The sequence below is a fragment of the Ixodes scapularis genome, unplaced genomic scaffold (genome assembly GCF_016920785.2).
Source record: "Ixodes scapularis isolate PalLabHiFi unplaced genomic scaffold, ASM1692078v2 PGA_scaffold1__304_contigs__length_218370807, whole genome shotgun sequence".
Taxonomy (NCBI): domain Eukaryota; kingdom Metazoa; phylum Arthropoda; class Arachnida; order Ixodida; family Ixodidae; genus Ixodes; species Ixodes scapularis.
In genome coordinates this window covers 173784505-173804300 of record NW_024609846.1, presented here as the reverse complement: position 1 = coordinate 173804300, position 19796 = coordinate 173784505, and the positions used below count along the sequence as shown (strand labels likewise).

At 46.0% G+C, this 19796-nt stretch overlaps 1 pseudogene; it reads left to right on the top strand.

The window, feature by feature from the left end:
- Positions 1-19539, top strand: part of LOC120849283 — a 37702-nt pseudogene extending 18163 nt beyond the window's left edge.
- The last annotated feature ends 257 nt before the right edge of the window (positions 19540-19796 follow it).

Genomic DNA, 19796 nt, shown 5'->3' with positions numbered 1-19796 from the left:
AGCGCGCAGGGACATCAAAACGCCGAGCTTTGGCTATGACGGTTGGTGGGTAGACGCGAAGCTAGCTGGCTTTGTATCTACTTACTCTTCGAACGCGTTCCATTGCGAACGCGGAAAGCTGAACGCCGCAGTTTGGTGATGGAACACGTTCAAAGTGTGAGTAGAGACAGAGACAGCTAGCTTGCTCCAGCTCACTGGTAACCATTCCAACCAGAGCTCGGAGTTTTCACTTCCCGGCGCTCTCTCATTACCCCTTCTCCTTCAGTTTCTCGTCGCATTGAATCGCTTGTGTTTTGAAAACAACGGTTTTCGCATATGAAAACTATTGCCCCGAATCATGCGAGTCAACCACGCAATAGTAAAGAAAAAAAAGTGTGGTAAGCTGGGCGAGTGAATAAAGGAAAAGTTTAAAGATTAAGAGTTGTCCCCCCAGCTCTTTTTTCTAGTTATGGGCAATGGACAATTCATTGAGATTTTGTTTTAGCTAAAAGCGAAACCCACAAGCAAGTGATTTTAGAAATACATATTGGAATCGCTTGTTACCGAAGTGACAGAGCATGTGTTTGGTTTTTTTAGTAAAGTACACATGGTGTTCGTAATTCTACGCAGGCGTCATGTATGTATAGGGCTACTCAGAAATGGCCTGGTTTATTTACAAGTCCCCCAGTTTTCTTCATATATATATATATAAAAAAAAACCTAGAGATGTAGGGCCGTGAGCATCAAACAATAACTGTCCTGGTACAGGTCTTACACATTGGAGGAATTGCCCACGCCCACATGTTGTGTTACACGACGCACAACAGAATTGTTACGTGCCCATTAGCCTAAAACACGAGAATTAGTATTATTATTAATAATTGTCCCTACCATAGTTTGGCAAAAAATATATTAATAAAAGGAACAACGAGAAATTGATCACAAATTCGAGCGATTAGAAATGTCATCAAAAGCGTCAGCTACAATTCAGCATAAGACGTAAGGATAGGCAATTATACTGTAGAAACCACATAACTCTGGCGAGGACTTCATTTTATCGAATTTTGTTAGATACAATTATTACGAAAATAATTGATCACGCAGTTACTATCCCATGTGAAGGAATATATGGTACAAGATATATTCCAAATCGCAAAATTTTGTGCCTAGGAAATAATGGCAAAATTCTCTCTTTTCCACCATTCTTTAAATATCGAGACCGAGAAAATAAAGTTCACTGCTATATGCCCTTTGTAGAACCTTTTTAATTCTCAAAATAAGTAAGTTTGGTATCATATATGTAGTATATTCAACTTCATATTATTTTTCGCAGCCACTCTTCTTATATCTTAGTTACCAGGCGCCACACGTTGGCACGGGGCCATCGCTTCTTGAAGCGCCGGACGAAAATGTGAATAAATTTCTCTACATCCCGGAGAAAAATAGGACAACATACGCTGGTGCGTACTGCTAAACGTATGCCCTAATAGTTCATATCAGTGTTTAAGAAGAAATATGGTTTATGCACGAAATGAAGACAAAACGCCGGACGATTTATTGGCATTTCTTTTATTTCAGTCAATTGATACCGTTCATATAACTGTACATCCGAGTTATAATATTTGCATATAGACGTAAACAAACGGGGAAAAAGCATAACTGAACCAATATAGTGATCAATTTTTATAATTTAAAAAGAAATAAGAAAATGAGCAATATTTGAGATGTCAATTAACTATAAGCTGTCCACAAGATATTCGCAGTACTAAAACCCCATGAAGGTTTGAGAGTGCGGTCCACTATGCGGCGAGAAACTGAGGCAGAGGAGGATACGAAAGCGGGTGGAGACGTCAGAACGCCGAGCTCCGCTTGAAATTATTAATGGGTATACGCATAGCTGGGTGCCTTCGTATCTACCAACGAGCTAGGGGGCCTTAGAGCGATAAACTGGCATCTGAAAGTAACCCACGATTGTCCGCAGCCATGTTGCACATTTTTTTTTACCACTAAACGCGCGACCTTATAGTTTTACGTCTAGATCTTGACGAAGTACCGCGCACAAATCATTGCTTATTGATCTTTATTTACAGTACCGGCGAGATAAAATATGTTTCGTTTATTTTAAGTCCAAAGTGTGCTTTTACGACAAAAACTCGGCCATCTTCGCAATGTCTCCGCTAGATGCCGCCAGCCGCGGAGCTTGACACTAATCTCTAAGGCTAACAATTTAAAAAAAAAAAAGAATAGATCATCATGTTGTTTACAGCCGTCGCAATACAAATCTCGGTTCAGTTTTGCGTAAAAGCCTCGAGATTTGGTACGGTCACGTGTCTAGTGGTCAAAATTGTACAATGTGGCGGCAGCCAAGTGGGGGTTACTTTTGGCTCGTGGGCGGGATACCATTTTATCGATGTAAGCCCCTCTTCCTCGTTGGTGCCTAGTCACTTTTCGAACGCATTCGAACGCGAACACCAAATGCCGGCCTTCGGGAATCGAACGCGTTTGAAGAGTGAGTAGAGACGGAAAGCAGCTACCTTTGCGCCTACCCAATCATGATTCGAACCAGAGGTCGGTCTTCTAACGTCTCCGCGTGCACTCGTTTCCTCCTCTCCCCCAGTTTTTCGTCGCATAGTCATTGAAAGAACGAGAACGGCAGAGCGTTTCTTTCGAAGCTTTCAGCACGAGCTTCGTTGCCTTCCGTGGTGCTCTGGTTGCGAGTGCACGCTCCTCGAGGCTCACGATATGACGAAGCGTTATCGAAAGTAGGAAGCTCGGACTTGATTTGGAAAAACTGAAGAACCTTCGTATCATTGTCATCAATATATAACAAAAAAAAAATCAAGCATGTTTTGACTATATTTAGCAAACTGTTAGACGCGCAGCATGTGTTGCTAACGGGCTGAGCAGATGCTCAAAGCATGTGTGACGTCGCGTGACGTCATGAGGTCACGGGACACAGTAACGTCACAGAATCACGTGATCTCATCAGGACACGTGTGTCTGTGTAATGCCGGAATGCAACCCAGCAACGTGACGGTTTTCTAATAGGATTCGGCGGATACAAAACAATAAAAAGACATTCTGCATTAAATGGTATCGCAGCGTTGTCATGTGTCACATTCTATTAAAGGAATGGTGGATGCACTTGACCAGTCAATCGGAACGATCATGGAGGCGCTTCAAGAAGCTGATTTGATCGGCAATACAATCGTGGTGTTCACCTCGGACAACGGTGCCCTGCCGTGGGGCGTCAAGTCGAACCGTGGCTACAACTGGCCCCTGAGGGGGGGCAAGTTCACGCTTTGGGAAGGCGGCCTCCGGACCACCACTTTCATCTGGAGCCCACTGCTCGAGATGAGCCGCCGAGTCTCCAACCAGGTGATGCACATCGCCGACTGGCTTCCCACGCTCTACTCCGCAGCTGGTGAGACATTTGGGCTATCCAGACTCTGTGTGCTACTACACTTCGTTTTATTGTAAGTCAGAGCGCAGTCGAAGGTTGGAAGACATACAAACACCAACACACATTGTCAAAGCGGAAATGACCGGGAATTCACCGCGTTTCATCGGCTTCACTGATGAAAGAACGCAGAGAAGAATGACGAACGCCATGGCGTCGTGCGTTTTGACGCGGTTTGATTGGCGGAAACTGCTCCTAGCGTCGTGTGCGCTCGGACGTGATGTGAAACAAAAGTAAACTCAATTTCAGGAATCTGGAACGTTTACCACGCTCTAAAAAAACGAATTTTCTACAAAGCATTCTGGAGAACGAATAGCTGCAATCTAAGGGGGGTGCTTGGCATATGACTAAGCTGAGGGTAAATGTTAGTTCAGGTCTATCAAAACAGCCTACGCTGTGTCACTGGCCATGACGCGTCACCATGCATGCTCAATGGTACAGCGCGAATGAAAAGTTTTGGTGTAGATAATGTTTTCCACCTGGTCAATCGCCGTGCATCCTCCGCAGATCGCAGCCAATGGTTCTTCCAATTGTGCTTTGCGAGAAAGTAGATGCTCCATATTTCATAGAGTGCAACCACTGACATCTCAAGTAGTTCAGAAGCTGAAAACAGCGCAAAAGACGGCGGACCGGATGGAGGTAGACACAGACAGAACGCTGTTTTACCATGAAACATGACTAAACAGAAAACGATTAAAGGGCCCAGTATACTAGAAATAAATGCTAAAGTTGAAGCTTGGGCAAGTTGTTACGGCATACTTCAAGAGATGAAAACAGCGCAAGAAACGACGGTTTGGATGAAGGTGGCCAAAGGCAGAACGCTGCGTCCGACTTTTTTTGCGGTGTTTCTATCTTCTGAAGTATGTCGTACCAACTTGCCCAGGCTTCAACTTCAGCATCTGAAGTAGTGCAGGGCATTGTACTAATTAAGTATAAAGCAGGACATTGATCTCGGCGACAACGCGTGCTTGCTTAGTACGTTGAGCGCGGGGTGGGGGTGGTGTATCCAATCCCGTTGAGTTGTGGTCGAGCATACGTCGAACAGACGGACCGTTATGTCAACGACCGAGCGCGCGAGTACGCTCTGTCGCTGAGATCAACTGTGGGGGGGGGGGGGGGGGGGGGACCTTCATTTAAAAAAAAACAGCGCGAATACCACACGGTATTCGCGCTGTGTGACTTGCATGTGTAAGACAAACTTGTCCATATCACGATTCTGGGGAAAGGGGCTGGTAAAACTGCAAGAAAATTGACGGAAGCGTTTGAGATAGGAAGAGAAGGCGCAACAGGGGGGGGGGGGGGGGGGGGGGAGGGGCGCGGGGGGGGGGCGTCAGTCAAACTTCAGTTTGTTTACATAAGATGAGGTAGCCTTTTTGAAGCGCATGTCGATGAGATAGTGATGTTGATGGTTAGTTTGATATTTTTCTTTTTTTAAATATTCTGTTGAAGTCCCGCGCTTGCCCGTCTGCACCTTCCTGGTCTTTTTTTTTATTATGTGTGCGCCGTTTTAGGTTTTGAATTGCAGCAGACAGCAACCAGTTTAAATTGATATCCGGCAATGCATTCCAATAGGTGAAAATGGGCGTATATTTCTTTGCGCTTGATAAAAGAGCAAATATTACGAAAAATTCTAACGTAATAAATAACTTGCAGTGATGGAAGTGCTGCACCACTTGCGCCAAATTGCGCCATGGACGAAAGTTTGCTACATCTTGCGACAAAGTGTCATCTTTGCTACGAATTGTGCCACATCTGCGTAGATGGGCTTAAGCATCGTAAAAGTCAGCGAAAAAAAATTATAGAAAAAATTAGAGTCGTTTACAAATCTCTGTAACGCGAAATTAAAGTGCAGCTCTTGAGGAGGAGGAGGAAAGGGTAGGGAAGGGAGGGTATGCCTCTCTTCATTATCTGTGCCCTCTAGTCTTTTCCTCCTTCTCTCCTTTTCTCCTCTTTTTTTCCCTCCCCTCCTGCTCCTCTTCTTTCTCTTCTCCGTACCTTCCCTCCTCCTCCTACACATGTGACGTCAATTTTCCCACCAAATCTAGCGAAGAAACTGAAATTTTTCATAGGTGACGTGACAACAAGACACCAAATCATTTGACGCCATTTTCCCCGATGAATTTAGCGGGGAAACTGAATTGTTTTTGAGGTCACGTGACGTCAATTTTGCCGCTACATCTAGCGAAAAAATTGAATTTGTTCACAGGTGACGTGACACCAAGTCATGTGACGTCATTTCCCCGTTAAATTTAGCGGGAATACTGAATTGCTGTTAAGGTCACGTGATATCAATTTTCCCGCTAAATTTAACGGGAAATCAAATTGTTGTTTGCGTCACGTGACGTCAATTTTCCCGTCAAATCTAGCGTAGAAACTGAATTTGTCATAGGCGACACCAAGTCCCCCCCCCCCCCATGTGGCGTCACTTTCCCCACTAAATTTAGCGGGTAAACTGAATTGGTGTTTAGGTCCCGTGACGTAAATTTTCCCGCTAAGTTTAACGGGGAATTGAATTGCTGATCAGGTCAAGTGACGTCAATTTTCTCGCTAAATCTAGCGGAGAAACAGAATTTATTCATAGGTGACGTAACACCAAGTGTGACGTCATTTCCCCCGCTAAATTTAACGGGGAATTGAATTAGTGTTGAAGAAACGTGACGTCATTTTTCCCGCTAAATTTAGTGCGGTTACGTCGATGCCGACGGTGACGCCGACGCCGCGAAACTCAGAAACGGGTGCCTAAGAGCTGCGCTCTAATCTGCGTCCTACAGCGTCTCTACTTACCGTATAGTTGGTTTCATTTAGGTAAGAGCACAGTCGAAGGCCCGAACACATAGAACAATGAAAACAAACTAAAAGCGCAAGTTACAAGACATTCTCTGCGCTTGATTTAGTGAATGAACGAGAACATGCACATGAGGATGGACGAAGCCATGATTTTGCGCTTTGACGCTGTTTGGTTGCTCCCTTTGGCTCGTAACGGCAGCCGCTCTGATAATTAAGATGAAACGACGCATAGAGGCTTCTCGTCAACCGCGGTAACCTAATTATACGCCGGCGGGTTGATCGCCGACATAGTCTAAATTTCCAGACAATGTCGGTGGGAGACGCTGCGAGCAGCCTGAGATTAGAGTTCCTGTATAGGCTCCCTACGGGAGCCAGAGTTGCGCGTTCACCCCTGGAGCGCCGGCTTTCCTGCACGGCATGCGGAGTCTGGTCCTCACGTGGCTGAATTCGGCGAAAAGCGGCGCCGCGCGTTCGAGGCGCGAGGAGCGCTCAAAAGCAGGGGAACGTAGAGTAACTGTATATGCTCCGCTTGCGGAGCAGAGTACCGCAATGGTGCCATTCTGGAGCCAAGCACTGCGGGAAGCCATGGTCGGATTTTGCAGGGGCACGGAGGCGCAGACGCGAGGCGGCGCGCTGCGGAAGGAAAATAGTGCGGCGTGCGGCGACGAGCCGCGCATATGTCGTGATCGGTGTCCCGCCGTTTCCTGTCTCCCTCTCGCAAAAAGCGCACCCACGTACGCACCCGCGGGTCGCGTGTGAAGTAAAGTCAAGTCGCTGTTGCTGGGACGCAGATAGCGTCGTGAGCCCGCTGTCTGCCTAACTTTTGGAGGACCTTTCCCCTCGAGCCAGCGCAAGAAACAAAAGAACGCAGGCTTCCTTATTTTCCTCTCCTGTTTAATCGAACTGCAAGTGTCTCTTTTTTTTTTTCTTTTTTTTTTTCAGCAGGCAGTTTACTTGATATGATGTAGACGGAACAGTGCTTTACCTTTGTCCGTTCCAATTATATGCGAATCTGGGGAATGTCGAGCACCACAGTGCTCCAAAATTTGGGAGATGCCGCAAGGCGCAAACTGTCTAATATATATCAAAAAGTCCACCGACGTTCCACTTTCATTGCGGATAAGTCTTTGAAAACACAGTCTAATTCGTTGCTAGTGCAAAAATGATGCCGAGATTGACTGTTTTCCTATTGACCAGCATATTCCGCCCCGAGAATAGGGCAATAGAGCTCTGTCTACTTTCAGTGTGTGACACCAACCTACATCTCGCTTTCTCTTTTAGTATTTTGAACATTTTTCTGAACCTCTTAAACTGTTTTACTGCCACCGACACGGCCCCTTGAAGAAATTGCGAATAGGCGCAGCACTAACAGTCTCTAAAACATGTTTATTCCAATTTCCCACAACTGCCTGCAGAAATCTTTTGGGGTATTGTAAAAGGGCAGACCATGATTAAAAATGATCTTCCCATAAGAAAAAGCCAGACGAGGCGGCGTCTCACATCGTGTCTCCCCATCGGAATCCGGTACAAGCTCTTGCCGCTGTCTGCGCGATTTGTTCATTTGGTAACACTACAGCCTGCCATTTTCACGGGGCTCTTTCTACGCGCGTGCAAACTTCAATGCGGTAAACGACGCAGCGGCTGACGAAAACGCTGTCCCCCCGCTTTCAAACGACAGCTCCCCGACTCGCCAAGATGGCCGGATGTGCCGGTCGCGTATCGGTATCGCGTATCACTCCGCGAGAGCCGCAAACGCGGGGAACGCGATCGTCGTCCGTGTCGTCTGCTTCACGTACCCTGAAATCGAATGTCTCAAAACATCGCTCGCGTTATAAAAAACGGGATTATACTGTACCCAGCTGATGCACGTAATGTTCAATGACTTAGGAAGCTTTCGGTTCGTTCGAGTTTGGTCTAGGATCTATATTTCGCGAACGCAAAGCGGAAACTGTGTTGCCCCCGAAACTCGGCGCTCTGGAAGGCCGCTTTTCGCGCACGAAGGTCGGACCCAGTTCTGCGCACGTGACCTCTCCTCCGCCAATACGGAGATGGCGGCGAAAGGAAAAGGAACGCGATACTCTGGCTCTGCAAGCAGAGCCTATACAGTTACTCTAGGGGAACGTACGCCGGGGCGCGCGCGACGTCTTCTTTCCTGCCCGACACTTGATCCGGCTCCTCACGTGATTGGATCTCGGCGAATAGCGGCGCGGCGGCACGTGGAAAACAGACGCGCAACTCTGACTCCCGTAGGGAGCCTATACAGGAACTCTAGCGGAGATCGCGGACGAACTTCACATGTGCTACGCGGTGTTTTCTAAGGTTCGGCCGGAGAGTAGTACTTTTTTTGCTCAAACAAGTGTTCAAGTGATCTCGCGAAGTGATCCGGACTCTTCCGGCACCTAGATCAAGTCGGTGAGTGGAAAACCTTTTGGTTTACCGAACTCTTCCTGGTTGACTCCCACGGGGGCCGGCTAACTCTCGATAGGCTTAGCAGCCCCAGGCGAGCCGAGTCTGGGAGATCCGAGAAGGCCTCCACGTTTAGCCTAACGTAATGGAACTTTCGAGTGCGGCATGCGGACAAGCTTGACTATGGTTCAGGATTAAACAAGAGACCCGGTACCGTAAAGATTATTGGCTACAACCCTAAAGAGATGGACCACATCACGCTAGATCCGACGCGGCAGCCGCTACCTGATGATTGAGTCCCGGAAGACTTCCCCGAGAACAGGGACGCTGGACTCGGCAACGATTGGGTTCAAGTGTTATATAAAAAGAAAGAACAGAGGGCGAGAGCAGCAAACGCTCACCGCTCAAGCGCACGAACGGATCTACGCGCCAGCGACCGGAATTAAACCTTTCCTGAACAAGCCTCTGCGACTGCCGATACTTCATGAGTTCAAGTCCAAGATCGTCGCTAAGCCCCAGGAAGTGGTTGCACTCAAGCTATTCAAGACTCACATTGTAGTTGCGGTACCTCGGACACTGCAGAAGGAACTCAAGGCAAGATCCGTGAATCGCCTACTTGAAGCGCAGAACATTATCATGGTATACAACAACGAGTGGGACGACGCGGTCGTGCTGGCCGGAATCAAGGGTCTTCGCTTCTCGGTCGGGTACCTGGAGGTGGGAGCCTACCACGTCGCACCAAGTGAGGGCACATGCCGCGGGGTGATCCTCGGGGTCCGGACGGAATTCACGAATGAGGAAATATTGCGAAGGACGGGAGCCAAAAGGTTTAAGGTTCTTGACGCGAGGAGGAGGGCAGGTCACAGTCAGTCGTCATCACCTTCGCCGGGAAGCAAGTTCCATACACGGTAGACTTCGAGTGGATAGAGACGCCGTGCTTCATCTAGAAAAGGACCAGGGCGCGGCGTGCCTCAATTGCGGGGAAGTCTGCCACAGGGCAAACGTTTGCCCAAACCCAGGGCATTCGCCCGCACGCTTTGTGGAACTGCCGACGCAGCGTAGGAACTCCAGTGTACACCGAAATATTCTTTGTGCCGGAGGGTTCACCATACCTACGACAGGTACTGCCCCGAAAATGTTTCCTAACCGAGCCAACCAAGCAGAGCGCCGAGAAGGAGCCGGAGCTAGCAGTCGGGAGAACGGCTGGTGCGATGACCCTCGAGGGACTCGTCGCACGGCGAATGAAGGTCGCGCTCGAGGATCTGCCAACGGTATACGTCACAAAGTAGGGGTAGTACTCCCCCGATGCGACGCAAACGAAACAAGAAGGGGAAGAAAGCCGGAACGAAACCGAAGAACGAGACTGGTATCACGGGGAATACGGGGCAAACCGAGCGGCCAGTTCTCGCACCAGGGACCCAAGCGAGCAAGCAAGGAATGCTGACCAGCCTCGAACTGCAACTGCGGGAGCTCAAAAGAGAACTGGGCCAATGTGAAATATCAAATCTAAATGAAATACTATTGCTTCAAAGGAGAGTGTTACGCTTTATTGGAAATCTTCATTATTTATTCCACACCGAATCATTATTTCAAAAATACAAAATTATCATTATATATCAATTGTATGGATACCTTCTGACTAGGTCATTTTGTTTTTCATCACCAGAAGTGATTGGTTCTTGAGGCATACATCAAATTTAACCAGAAATATAACCACCATCCCCACCCGCTGCTCGGAGGAATGGAGGGTGTCCTGTTATCGTACAAATTACGGCTTGCAGTCCCTTCCTTATAAATTGCACATATTACTCAATAAATATTTTATACATAATCTTGACATTTATAGTTCAGATCGTAAATCACTGTACCTACGGTTTGTGTAATATGTATCAATTTATTTTAACCTTTTAGCTGACGCGTTTTTTGCATATATGTTACCCTGATTCTTTTTCCTGCTTTTTGATCACCATCTGCCAAGCTCTCGGGGCCCGGACCTAGTCAAGCCAACAAAGATTGGCTTTTCCGTCCGCGGCTCAGGCATCTGTACTTGCAGATGCAAATAAACGATTTGATGTGAAAAAACAAGCTTACGAACAGGCCAAAAAAGAAAACGAGCGGCTTCAGCGGTCCACGAAAACTGCGAAGCCAAGAGAAGAGCTCGCGAAACTCTCGACATCCATCGCGGAGGCCATTGCTCGAGCGGTGCAAGATATCAAGCAAAGTCAACTCAAGTTCCAGGAACACATCACCAACCAGCTGATACAGCTTGCGCAGGGGGTACAGGAAGTGGAGGAACAGAACAGAAAGTTGGCATTTCAGCACCACAACCTCATGAAGACTCCAGACATCAAAATAAGAAAAGTCGGAGAGAGATAGCTGGAATCGGAACAATCGGATAGGGACTCATGCACAAACCAGAAGTAAAAAATATGGCAATGGAACTGCCGGTGGATAGGGCGCAAGCAGGCTAGCCTTAGCCTACGGGTGCCTCAGGAAGCCAACCCTCCGGCGGTGATCATACTACAGGAACCTGGGAAGAAAACCGTACAGATTAAGGAATACGTGACCTACGAATCGGACCAATGCGTGGCTACCCTGGTGCATAAACAGTATTCGACAGCTAAAGCAGGAACTGGAGAGCCAAGGGAGTTCGTACTGCTTTCTCACGGTGATCCCCCACCAACAGAAAGAGATGCGGACTGCACACAATGAATGTCTACAGCAACCCGAAGGACCAAAGAACCGACATTCAGCAACTGATCTCCGAAGCCGTGAGGGTGGCAGACAGGGAACCGGGCGTTATTGCCGGGGACTTCAATGCCGCCCACTCGGCTTGGGGGTACAGCTTTATCACGCCCAAGGGAAGACGACTGGCGGAAGCTATCAACCGGGCACGTCTCACGTTACTGACGGACCCGGATCACCCCACGAGGGTGGGAACCAGCTCTTACCGGGACAGCTGCCCGGACCTGACGCTAACCAAGAACATACGGGACGTAAAATGAAAGAATCTTGGAGAACAACTGAGCAGCGATCACAATATACTGGAAAAGCCCGTGCACCAGACTGGATAGACAAGAAAATTTGGGAGGGTTAAAATCGTAGACTGCAACAAGTGGTAAAAACACCGGGGCATCTCGTCGGGCTACCATCGACGATATTGAAGACTGCACCAGAGACTTGATTAACAGCGCGGAACCCTTCAAGAAGGAGATGGAGCGCACTGAGAAGGACCCGGAGGTGAACCCGCATGTTCTACACTTGTGGGAGTCCCGGCGAGCACTCACCAAACGCTCGAGGTGGCAACGCTGCAACAAAGCTCTCAAGAAGAAAATAGGTGAACTGACCACAAAAGTCGAAGAGTACGTTGTTGTCCTGGGCAGGCCAAACTCGTATGACGTCTGCAGCAGCATACAGGGCAACCTCGGACTCGCCCAAACATGGAAACTTCTCCGCGCCCTCATCCACCCGGAGAAGACGAGAACGGCCACGACCAATCGTCTCAAGGAGTTGGTGTACAAGATCAAAGAATCGCAGGACCAAATCAGACAGCTTTGCCAAGAAATACACCTGCTTAAACTCAGGCGTCACCCAGCCTGAGTACAACGAAGTACATGAAGAAATCCGCAGCCCCGGATCCGGACGCCATCACGGCCAAGCGCCTATACAACATGGATGAGGGGGCCCTAAATGAACTGGTACAACATTTTGACAGCTAATAGACCAAGGTATCGCGCCGGACGGTTGGAAAAGGGCTGAAGTGCGGTTTATACCCAAGCCGAAGAAAGAGCTGAATATAGAACCTTCGCCCCATCTCTGCTAACATCGTGCATGGGGAAGGTCTTTGAAAGGGTCATCAACTCGAGATTAACAAGATACATTGAGAAGAACTCTTCTCTTCCCAACACACAATTCAGATTCAGGCCGCATACCTCCACAAAGGGTGTACTCTTCTGGCTGTACAAAGACTTGTTTGAGTAACCCTGAAGGCCCAGCCGAGGTGCAAACTCGAGTGTCCCTTCTGCGGGTCACCTGGGCGGACGCATATCACCTCACCCGTGCCTGCCGGAACATCGCCCGACTGGACCAAATACAAGACCCCAAGGACTTCTCTGACTATGAATAAAGAAGTTTTCAACAACAGACAATGTCGACGATGTCAGAAGCTAAAAGTTGCCAGAAAACATTGTATTGTAGTATTTTTATAATGCGATTAAATGCAAAGGTGCAAGCGAGCTGAACAAGAATGACGAAAATAATCCTTGGAGATTTCCAGGAGTTATTTTCGTCGGCCTTGTAGTAGGATGGCGACTACTGTGCTAATACAAAACCAGAACCCAGGGTCTTGTACTCCTGACGTGATGACTTTATTATCATGTCTGCCGCATGCCTCCGTACCGCCTCTCACCAAAGCCCCCTCGTCGAGCTTCACCGCTTTGCACCGGAGTGAAACGACCGCTGACATGGCCGAGCGCCTCGGTTGGCGCGATAGGCTCGGAAATTATGCTCAACACTATCACAGGCCTGCAGCTGTTGATCGAAAGAGCAGCGAACTTTGACTTAACTCTAGTTCAACACTGCTAATGAGCCGTGCCGCTTTTAATGCACAAGTGTAGGTTAGGTATTCGTAATATTTGGTGGTGGTTTTTTTTTTAAGTTTATTATATTAGAATTGTGTTCGGCAGGTTTATAAAACTTGGAGGCCGCATTTGTTTATAGACCTGTTAGCGGATATGCCGTTTTTTTTGTATTTTTGCAGAAATAAGTTTTACGTGCTACAACTACCCGGTGTAACTGTGGGAGGGGAGAGAGGCTTTATCCCAACTGAATAGTTGCGCTATGAATCATGTTTTACCCATTTTAGTACCCATTGTAAAGTTAATCTGCTCTGACCAGAGCCCTATTCCGTAGAAGTGGGCTTTGTGGTCTTTTTGCGCCTTGTCTATTTTAATTGCAAAAAAGGTAATAAACAATGTGCTCCAGTATCAAAAAAGAATTCTCAGTCATCAAATGTGAACTCGTTTAACGATACCATCATTTTTTTTTTAATTTTTATGCAGGGTGTCGAACCGGAACCGAACCGAACCGAAAACCGGAACCGAACCGGTATTTTGTCCGGAACTGAACCCGAACCCGAACCGTTATATAGTTATCGCGATGAACCCGAACCGGAACTGAACCGGAAAAAAAATAACGGTTACCAGCTCATGTCAAAACGGTTCGGCCACGCGCTGTTGACAATGAATGTGCTATCAATGCTATTTGTTTTTTAAGTGCCGTCAACTGACACACACCTCGCTTACATATTTTTATTCTCCACTCAGTATTAGGAATATAAACGCTGCATCCATGAATCTTGACATAGGAACCAGTATTGCGCTGGTCGCGGCTTGCACGGAAAAAAAAAAAATTGGAAAGCTGTGCAAAAAAAAAAAAAAAAAAAAAATCGCGTCACGGGATTTTGTTTTTTTACAATCTGGTGAATCCTAAATGCTGCTGTGTGCTCATTTCATAACACGTTTCTAGAACGCGCGAGTTCTTGAAGCTTGCTTTCATCGGAATGAGAAAAGAAAAGGCTGTGTAGTTTGATAATAATGCATCCGGTTTCGTATAGGCACTTAGAAGCTAACATATTTGTGAGACAGCGAACTCTTCTGTAATATTTATCCTATTACGTCCTTCTGGCGTTACGTTAGGTGAAGTGTTTTTCATATTCCGTGTCTTGTTTAATGAAAACTTCTTTAAGGGTCTAATTTGAGTTCCCGAAGGCTAGTTCAAATAAAGAAAGCTGCATTTTCTCCCCACTGTTCCTTCAATTGCTTACATGCCAAGGTGGCGGGATAGTTAGCGAGTTCTACTTGTAGTGGGTTTGTAAGGAGGTCGCCGATTTTACAACTACTGCGTCGGACCCAATTAGATGAAGTCCGAATGCGTAAACGTCGGTGAGGTAACCTTTGAGTGCACATAAAGAAACCATTCCTTGTAGAAATCCCTGAGCCTTACACTACGATGTATCCCGTTTCGTATGTGCTGATTTCAGATGTTTTATTTGTAATTTATTTTGATGTTGCAATTTGTCTGTTATAATTTCCGAACCGGTTCGCGGATCAAATTAATCGAACCGGAACTGAACCGGAACAAAATAAATTTACCTGAACCTGAACCGTAACCGAACCCGTATTTTTTTCGGTTCGACACACTGTTTTTATGTGATATGTTAACAGATATTGATATCTGTTCCAAAAGCGTCAGTGGCTGCTCCAGACAAATATTTTGCTTGCTAAGTAGCATTTGACCCATAAAATGTCAAATACTCCTTTATCACTGAGCTTGAAACATTTCTCAATCACGTAAACGAAAACATGGGTCAGTTAGAGTGCTTTTCTTACAAATTTATGGCATTAAACGCAGGGCTATAATAGATTCATGCCTGTTTTTTTTGTGCACTGTTAAACGCTGTTAGCGCGGACACGGCGTCAGCGATTTTTCGCAGGGGGGATTCACGTGCCAAACGAACAGTATCTGTAAAATCAGGAGATACTGCAAGAAGTAACCTGTAACACTGGATCAGTAACTGCATGTGCACGGAGACGATCGGTTAAAATAAAAAGTTGGCCACGTAATTATAGCCCGATTTGCAAAAATTAAGTTTTGTTTTATTATTTTTGGTGATGCATTTGTACGAAGATGTTTAGCTCTCGCGTTCAAAACATTATATGCACGCTTGAAAGTTAAAAAAAAAAAAAATAGGGAGAAGAGAAAAAAAAAGACAGGTGCCCGATCTAAAGCTACCCTAAATGTGAAATAATAAAAAGAGACACCTTTCATCGCGCACATACCTCATTCTTTACGTTTTGAGTGATCTTTAAGCGCTGGTAAAGTGGCACGCACCTTTGACACACTTTACATTCCTTTCATTTGTTAGTTTGCTTAGCTTCGTCGCTCGTCTTTACACTCTTGCTGTGGAACACAGGTTTGGGCCTGAAATATAGCGAAGTTTAACATTGTTCACTGAGAAAGGAAAATGCAGTAACTGTAATTACATGTTTGCGATATAAATAAGGTACTACATACTTTTCGCTACGACCCAAGTAACAGAGGTGATTCCTGTTATTCCCCGGCAGATAGACAAAACGCACACGCGTTTCCCCATAGGAATATACAGGAGCACCGCAAAAGAAGACTGGTTGCTGTCTGCTTCAATTTGTATCACGGACCTCGCGTAGACCCTAGCGCCAGTTGGACACCTAGCGAATTCCGCTCTAAGAAAAGCCCGTGCGCCTATTTTCCCGCACAACACTCGGAGAGCCAATCACCGCAACTTACGGAGGCAGCTCAGCGAATGGCCATGCCGGGACATGTGTTTAACTCAACTCATGTTGTTGGTTTTCTAGTCGTTAGATCTTATTTCCGTGTTCGGATAGGCCTTCTGAAACTGAATTGTATTTTGCAGAGAGTCCACCCACTTTGCTCTTCAGGACTTGCATGTGGGAATCTAATATATCTCTCCTAGGCTTTAGTGTTGAAAGCTTATCGATTCTAGCAGGCACTCAAAGAAGTCTGTCAATACAAATGTTTGCCCTCGTTGCCAACAGAGCGTCAAGTTCCTACGCAAAAAGGCGTAGGCTGAGCCGTGACTTCTGTTGCGCCATCTTGCAAGTTGTTCTGCGAAAATAAGTGTTCCACTCTGATATCCGCTTCTGTTATTTTACGTAGGGCAAGTCTTTCAGTACCACGTCCCAGGGTTTGCTGTACCATGTATGCATAAAAGTTTTTAGAAACCCTAGCGCAAGACTGACCCAAGTGATATCCAGATTTCTGCACTCAGCACAAATTTATCTTCTTTAGATAACGTTTTTAGACAGGCAACATACTCTTTCATGTTGTACATATCACGCAACAACTGACGGCACAACACTTCGGCCGCTGACTGCTAGCCAGGGTTCATATTCTAACAAGGGTTCGACCGTAGTCTCACCTATCAAAAGAAATACAAGCGAGTTGGCGAGATTGCATCACAACGCTTCGCCACCGACTGCGTTCTTCTCTGCGATGAAGCTGTCTTTTATCGTGGCCTCTTTTTCGGCTCGGCGACCAGCGAGCACGTGCTGCTGAAGCATACCCCGCTGATGTGACCCTGGGGCGTGAAGAAAGCCATCGAAAGCGTAGATATGGACACTGTACAGCCTCGTCACGGTAGAATCACGGTCCCCCAGCAATGCCGCAGCGACATCCTCGAGAACTGTTGAAAGAAATACAGGAGTGTTGGCGAGACTGTTTCACGACGTTTCTCCACAGAACGCCGAATGTAATCGAATGCACAAGGCTAAATATACTTTTGTATATACGATTACGCATTTAAACCAGGTTATGTTAAAGAGTTTTCTGTGCAAAATTCAAGAATAGGCAGCGCAAATGAATTTTCCTTCTTACGAATATTTGTATTTCTTGAACCATAGCCATACACCATAAGCAGAACCGCCACCAATGTCTTTTATCTGTAATTATTTTGTGTACAAGCATCAACACCCTTTAAATTCTGAAAATATATTTAGACCACACTTATTTTAGCTGTTGTTTTAGGTCCATACATACTTCCAACCTCATTCGCCATTCATATATATTAAAAAGCATATATTTTTCTTTTAATAGGTGGAGATCCTTCAACACTTGGTTCCATAGATGGCGTGAACATGTGGCATGCCCTTTCTCGTGCAGCTGCATCACCCAGAAAAGACATCGTTCATAACGTAGATTCCAAGCTTAATTTATCGGGAATTCGCGTGGAAAAATACAAACTCATCGTGGGGACATTCAACGACAGTCTGTACGACGGGCGCTTTAAGACGGTGCAAGGTCACGACCCGAGAACGGACCTGGATGTCCTAATGAAAAGTTCTGCGGCGAGCAAAGCTCTGGGGGCCTTGCATTCCTCCACTTCCTTGGAAGTTCCCTCGGGATGGCGGGAACAGGCGTCTATAAAATGTGACACCGACGCACCAGAAGACGAAGTTACTGCCAAAGACCACGTTTATTTATTTGACATAGAAAAAGACCCGTGTGAAATGGTCAACATTGCTGGAAAGAGCAAAGAGGTAAGTGTTTTACGGAGATAACTTTAAAACTCATATAAAAAAGGAAGTACACTATAGGACGATTTCGGTAAATTTTTTTAACGTTTTTAAAGCACAATATACGGCGAGCAAGTGTTCTGAATTGCATCTTGAGCGCATTGGAACGTAATGAAAGGCACGCCAATCACATGACAATATAGAGAGCAGGTATATAGCACGCAATAACGAGGCAGTCAAGCTTGCGCCGTCATTGGTTGAGGTTGGGGGTAAACAGAAGTGCGTAGGCGCATTTGGCGGGGGAAACAAAGGCACAAGGTTCGCAAGGTGCAGGCGAACTTGCCCGTCAGATAGTCGCCGGTAGCTTAATAAACGCAAGGCGATGCTTTTTATGTTCACGCTTTTTGCTTTCTGATTGGTTCTCTGGCGTACTTATTGGGTAATGGGGCATTTTTATTGGCAGACGAAATATAGTGAGCCGTGTTGTCCGTCGTCTCCGGCTTCTGAAAGATGTGCATAACCTAGCCCCGCGCTTCTTAAGCCGTCAACGACTGTAGTACTTTCACGTTACTACTGAGCAAAGAGATTAGAAGGGTTGTATTGTAATCTTTCTTTATTTTTGTTTTTAATGTTACATTAGCTTTTAAATATCCAGATGCCCTCTAAAAAAGGGACTTGCGTCTACTTTCTCGCACAACACTCGAAGAGCCAATCACCGCAACTTCCGGTGGCAGCTCAGCGAATGACGATGCCGAAACATATGTTTATACCATAAAACGCAGTCGGAGTCGTGACATTAAGCAATCCATGCGTGAAGTTTTGCATTGCTCAGTGTTACAACTCAGAGTGCGTTTTTTGGTCTAAACATGTGTTTCGGCATCGTCATTCGCTGAGCTGCCTCCAAAAGTTGCGGTCTTCACGTTTCTTCACGACTGATCTTCACGTTTCACAGTTTTCAGTTTCACAACGCACACTGTTTTTATTTAACTAGTTTTTGCCTAAAAAAAGTTTCGCGCATTGTTCATGCGCCGCGCAATGTGGTCCTTAAAAATTTGGTTGTCGGAGGAAGGCGCGGTGCTATAGGCTTTTGAAACGTGTACGTCTTGATATGATGACATATATATATATATATATATATATAGTCTAAAATGCACCCACATGTATCGTAATTTTCATAAAGAGAGAAATTAAGGATGCTCCGCGAGGACCAGGAATTTTTTCACTGCGCTACTTGAAGTAACAACGAGTCAAAGAATTTGTAATTGGACAAGTTGGTACATCTTGAACTCAAAAAACGCCAAAAACCAAACAAGCAACAAGGACAAAATAAAGAATTCGACGAAACGATGCGCTACTGTCAACTGAGTGAAAGTTCTCGCGAGATGAATTCAAACTTCTTATCTGATAAAAGGATTGGCGACAGGTTGATACAAGATTCATCGCCCTTCGCCCTAAATTTAAAAGCATTGAAGATTTTTCTTTCTGGTTTTCTTTCATACCTTCCCAATATCTGCGTATCATCGAGTACAGAAGAACATGTTCTCCAGTAGTGTGTCGGCTGATCGACACCTGATTATCATGTAACCGATCCAATACGAGCTGCCTAAATGCCGGAAATATACTCTGGAATAATCAACAAAAGTGAATGACGTGTTTTTTTTTGTGCTTTTAGATATTTGCCGAGCTAATGCTCAAACTCGCAGCTCACGAACGACTGCAAGTAGAACCGTGCAATGTTGCTGAGGACCCCGCGACCTTACCGGAAGTGAATGGCGGCATTTGGAAGCCCATGGAATAGTCGATCACCCTATCCACAAAGAATATCAAAAATATTAGTTGCATAAAAATATATATATTTATTCTTTAGGTGGTAATAAAAAGCACAGAAAACGTTGTTTCCTGTCTCATTATCCTGATCATTTTCATAGCGTCAAGGACAAAATTATATTCCATCTTACAAATATCTGCAAAAAAGACAAAAGGCACAGGCATTTTCGTAGCGTCACGGACAAAACTATACTCCATCTTACAAAAATACTATCTCAGTATAACGCTTTTGCTTGCACGAGCGTGTATAGGAGGTTCTTTCCAAA